The sequence below is a fragment of the Odocoileus virginianus genome, chromosome 9, assembly GCF_023699985.2.
Source record: "Odocoileus virginianus isolate 20LAN1187 ecotype Illinois chromosome 9, Ovbor_1.2, whole genome shotgun sequence".
NCBI classification, from domain to species: Eukaryota; Metazoa; Chordata; class Mammalia; order Artiodactyla; family Cervidae; genus Odocoileus; species Odocoileus virginianus.
Genome location: NC_069682.1, coordinates 5,592,374 through 5,598,269, shown reverse-complemented (window position 1 = coordinate 5,598,269; position 5,896 = coordinate 5,592,374).

Genomic DNA, 5,896 nt, shown 5'->3' with positions numbered 1-5,896 from the left:
CACTTGCTCCTTAGAAGAAAAGTTATGACCAACTTAGACAACACATTAAAAAGCAGAGATATTACTTTGCCAACAAAGGTCCATCTAGTCAAAGCTTTGGTTTTTCCAGTGGTCATGTATGGATGTGAGAGTTGGACTGTGATGAAAGCTGAGTGCCGGAGAATTGATGCTTTTGAACTATGGCATTGGAGAAGACTCTTGAGAGTTCCTTGAGCTGCAAGGAGATCCAACTGATCTCCTAGGAGATCAGTCCTGAATATTCATTGGAAGGACTGATGCTGAAGCTGAAACTCCAGTACTTTGGTGACCTGGTGCAAAGAACTGACTCACTGGAAAAGGCACTGTTGCTGGGAAAGATTGAAGGCAGGAGGAGAAGGGGACGACAGAGGATGAGATGGTTGGATGGTATCACTGACTCAATGGACATGAGTTTGAGTAAGCTCCATGAGTTGGTGATGGACAGGGAGGCCTGATGTGCTGTAGTCCATGGGGTAGCAAAGAGTCTAAAATATGCAATGCATATTGTATATACTTTAAGAGGGATCAGTGCAAATGTTTAAAAAGCTTAAGGATGATATGGAAATAAAAACCCCCAAGTTCAGGATTATTGATTCCTCTGATGGGGAGAGAGGAGTCTGTAATCAGAGACAGAAGTTTGATTGGATAGGTTGCTTTGTTTCTTGTATTGGGTATTCCCTCTACTGTTCTTTGTGTCTTTTGCTGTATTCTAAATACTACCCCGAAGCCAAAATACATTAGCAAATAGCTAAAGAATGCAACAAATAATATATTAGTGAACCAACTGTTTTTTCATGTATTTTCTGTGAGAAACAGTTGTTTCTTAACTTAGTAAGACCTTGTAAGTTGAATATCAGGTGTGTTTATGCAAAGACATCTGGTTAGAGTTTGAGGATCTGCTGAGGTTGGAAGTGAACTACATGCTCGATGTTTGTGTCTGCAGTGTGGAGGGAACATTCATAGACTTAAAGAAAGCGCATGCGATCTCCCAGTCAGTGAGCTCGATTGCTTGGGCTAACCCGAATTTTACAGATTTTTTTATTCCTGTGCCCCTAGAGTAGGCTTTGTCTATTTATATCTGAACTATTTTTACATTGCTGTCTGGACGCCCTTTCTCATGCCCTCATCAACATTTTTTTTCCTGTCCACATTTCCAGAAGGCTGTGTTCTGTCTGAAGCACACATGTGTTTATTCAACAGATATTTGTTGAGAATTTATTACATGCCAAACATTGCTAGATACTGACTCAAATCTTTCAAATTGAATCTTTTTTTTAAGTGTAAAGTTTTTTGTTATGTGTAACATAGGCAAAATTAAGTCAACACATTTTTAAGGAATTTCACATGTTCTGATTCTTTCCATTGCCAATCACCTTAGTTCCTCCAAAGTCACAATCTTCAATATAAGATAGCCCTTTCAAAAAAATGTATTAAGGTCACATCCTTTACTTCTAAGTTATCACACCCTAGAACAGCATAGATCATTGGGATATGCCAGTACCTCAAATTGAGTTTTTGATGGATGTTGTTTGAATTTATTTTTATGAATATTAATTACACATGTGAGAGATGGTGCTCAGGTGAGCCAGAGAGATGAGATGCTCCCAGGATCCCTTTCTGATGCCTGAAGTTCTCCTTGCTCAATAGATCATCCTTGAACCCTAAACTGGTGCCTGGTATGCTCCTAAAGCATCCCCCCAAACCTTTCACATTATGTCAAGGTTATCATGAATATTGAAGAAGGAAATGGCACCCCACTCCAGTATTCTTGCCTGGAGAATTCCATGGACAGAGGAGCCTGGCGGGCTGCAGTCCGTGAGGTTGAAAAGAGTCGGACACGACTGACTTTTACGATCATGATTATTATTAAAAGTATAAGCACTTAATATTTTTCATAGGAAAAAGTGAGAAGCATTTCTAAGGTCAGCTTACTTTTCCACTTCATATCAGTCATAGTGCTGATTTCAAGGCAAGTTGAAAGTCTTAACCTGCTGTGTCTTAATGGTTCTGACTCACAGTCCCGGGGGTCTGGCTGCACTTTGTAGAGTTGTTTCAAATGACCGAACAGTTTCTGCCAGCACCAAGGGTGCTCCCATGTGACAGCAAGGGAGGTTTCTGAAGTGGAAATTTGCCTTTGGAAAATCTCTATGTTTCTGCAGAAATGGTGTGTGGGGACATGTTTGTTTGTTGTTGTTTTTTTCCCCAATCATTTTCTTCACGGCATTGTTTGGCACCACATCATTGCCCTTTTATTTGCATTTACTCACAGAGTCTATGATACAATAATCACCAGGATTATTATATTTGTTATTACAGGCAAGATAAAATCAAGTATTTTCATGTGCCAGGCTCTCGTTTAAGCATTTTAAGCTGTTCTAGCCCAAGCAGTCTAAGACCACCCCGGGACAAATCTCTGGTTCCATTAAGTCAGACTATTGTTTCATTGACAAGAAGCATGCACTGGAGAAAGTGTAGTGTGAAAAGGAAATTGCGCAGATATGATAGGATTTTGGAGAAGAGAGGAGTGTAGGCAAAATGTAACTGGAGCAGCATCTTGATGGGCTCAAAGCAAAGCAGGCTGTGTGAGAGATCAGCACTAGGTTTGTACATCAAGCAGGGTCTTTTCACTCTGAAACAGTCAAGTTAAGGCAGGCATGATGGCCAGACACCGCTTATTTGAAGATCCACACATGAACTCTAAGTCCAGGCTGTTTTCCTTTGTCAAAGTGATGGAGACTCTCTAAGTAAGATGTAGAATGATTTTGTGGAAAGCCTTCAGAGCGGAGACCAGACTGGCTGACAATCAGCACGGAAACCTTAGTCCTGCAATCACAAGGAATCGAGTTCAGCCAGCAATGTGGATGAGCTCAGAGACTTTCCCTAGAGCCTCAGTAGGGTGCTCAACCCTGCCAACCTGTTGATTTCAGCATTGTAAGACCCTTAGCAGAAGAACCAGGCAAGCCGATCTGGGCTTACGACCTTCAGAAATGCATGTTTTGTTTGTTCTTTTCTTTCTTTAAAGACCAAAACAAATCAAACACACAAAATAGAATTCTTAATTTATACTGTCTGATTTCAAACATCAGTGAGTGTTTCATAACAGTCTATAATTTTGGAGAAAAAGTTTCTCAGTAACTGAGAAAGCAGTTGTCACCCAGTTGGGAGTATTTTATGATGTTTTACTACTGTAGTGTGTCCTTGGGAGGAATATTGTTTGCTATGAAATATGCAGCTGGTTTTCTTGTCTATTTCCCCAGCCTGATGAAAGGCCAGGCAGACTTTTTTCCTTTCTTAGTCTGAGCTAATTTTTACTTTCTTAAGATGCTAACTTATTTAATCCTTAGAACATCCCTATGAAGTAGGTAGTATTATTGGCCCATTTAATAGATGAAGGAGCTGAGGCACTAGGAGTGATAAAGTTGCCCAAGAGGAGAAAAAAGGGTCATAAGAAGTGGTGTCAGGCTTCTGTCCAGATCATCTGTCTTCAAAACCACGTGTTTAGTCCTTGTTCTGTATTATTGAATCAGACTTTGCATTCAGGCTGAGAACAAATATTATCTTAGCACATGAAAAGAGAATTCCTCATAGGGAAGAGAAATTTGTTTCAAATACTTCTCAGGCCAGAATATGACACATGGATTAGTCCAGGTGATGGGACAAATAGAGAGGTTAACTGAGTTGTTCATAATAACACTGTACACATTCATCGCATGCCAGAGGCTACCTATGTATCAATTCAGCTCAGTTCAGTCGCTCAGTCATGTCCAACTCTTTGCAACCCCATGGACTGCAGCACGCCAGGTCTCCCTGTCCATCACTGACTCCCAGAGTTTACCCAAACTCATGTCCATCGAGTCGGTGATGCCATTCAACCATCTCATCCTCTGTCGTCCCCTTCTCCTCCTGCCTTCAATCTTTCCCAGCATCATGGTCTTTTCCAATGAGTCAGTTCTTCGCATCAGGTGGCCAAAGTACTGAAGTTTCAGCTTCAGCATCAGTCCTTCCAATGAATAGTCAGGACTGATTTCCTTTAGGATGGGCTGGTTGGATCTTAACTCATTAATTCTTACAATGATGCTGTGAACTAGGATGATCTCCATTTTACTGATGAGCAAACTGTGGCCCACAGAGGTGAAAGGACTTGGATCACTTGGATTATAAAGGATAGGGTTGGGTGCACTGGCTTCCCAGGTGGCACTAGTGGTAAAGAATCCACCTGCCAATGCATGTAAGCAGGGCTGGGTTCAGAGCCCAACTCCAAATCTGTATTTCTTAACTATTTTGTTATATATGCAAAGGAACACACATAAATTAGGGGACACAGGGTCAAAAAGAATGGGTATAGGAAAAGAGGTGATGCAATGGCTGAGCCCCATTGAAAGGGAACAGAAGGATTTCTAAGCTCAGATGGCAAATATTCATTTTGAAGTTGTTTGTGTTGCTATGATGTTAACATTACTTCCTCCAAGCCTGCCATACATATAAAGGTCTTGTGTAAATGAGGCTTTTTGGCAGTAGAGCTGGGGATTGGGGAAAGAAAATGAATTTATATTTGGCTTTTTTAAAAAGTCACAAGGTTATATAGCAGAAGGTATCTAATTCATTGGAGGCTGGAAGTAGTGGCCAGAAAAGTCTAGAAAAATGTAGCCTCAAACGTTTGTACATTTTCAGGTGGTAGGGATTTGGAAATTTCCTTAGCATGCAAAGAGGGTTTGAGTGTGTTACTGAGATCTTAAGGAGCTAGAAGATTTTGGCTGACACACAGGTTACATGTCCATTAAGCTGTTTCAGAGAGAATGTTCAAAGAGTTAAATGTAATCAAACAAATGGCAAATGGTGCTCTTAACTGTCAATTATTTCTGGAACTTTATCATACTATTTGATACATGGTTGTCCCTGAATAAATAAATATTCATTGCATAAAAATAGTGAATTAATGAATGAGTGGTTGTTTTAAAATAATAATTAAAGTAAAGCAGTCAGTTAATTATTTTATTCTCTTGTGCTTATCAGTTCAGTTCAGGCACTCAGTCGTGTCTGACTCTTTGTGACCCCATGGACTGCAGCATGCCAGGCATCCCTGTCCATCATCAACTCCTGGAGTTTACTCAAACTCATGCCCATCAAGTTGGTGATGCCATCCAACCATCTTATCCTCTGTCATCCCCTTCTCATCCCACCTTCAATCTTTCCCAGCACCAGGGTCTTTTCCAATGAGTCAACTCTTCGCATGAGGTGGCCAAATTATTGGAGTTTCAGCTCTAACATCAGTCCTTCCAATGAATATTCAGGACTGATTTCCTTTAGGATGGACTGGTTGGATCTCCTTGCAGTCCAAGGGACTCTCAAGAGTCGTCTCCAACACCACAGTTCAAAAACATCAATTCTTTGGTGCTCAGCTTTCTTTATGGTCCAGTTCTCATGTCCATACATGACTACTGGAAAGACCATAGCCTTGACTAGACAGACCTTTGTTGACAAAGTAATGTCTCTGCTTTTTAATATGCTATCTGGGTTGGTCATAACTTTTCTTTCAAGGAGTAAGTGTCTTGTAATTTCATGGCTGCACTCATCATCTGCAGTGATTTTGGAGCCCAGAAAAATAGTCAGCCACTGTTTGTCCATCTATTTGCCATGAAGTGATGGGACTGGATACCATGATCTTTGTTCTGAATGTGGAGCTTTAAGCAACCTTTTCACTCTCCTCTTTCACTTTCACCAAGAGGCTCTTTAGTTCCTCTTCACTTTCTGCTGTAAGGGTGGTGTCATCTGCATATCTGAGGTTATTGATATTTCTCCCAGCTTGTGCTTCTTCCAGCCCAGTGTTTCTTGTGCTTATAGACAATCAGAATCTCTTTCCCACCCCACAATGTTTGTA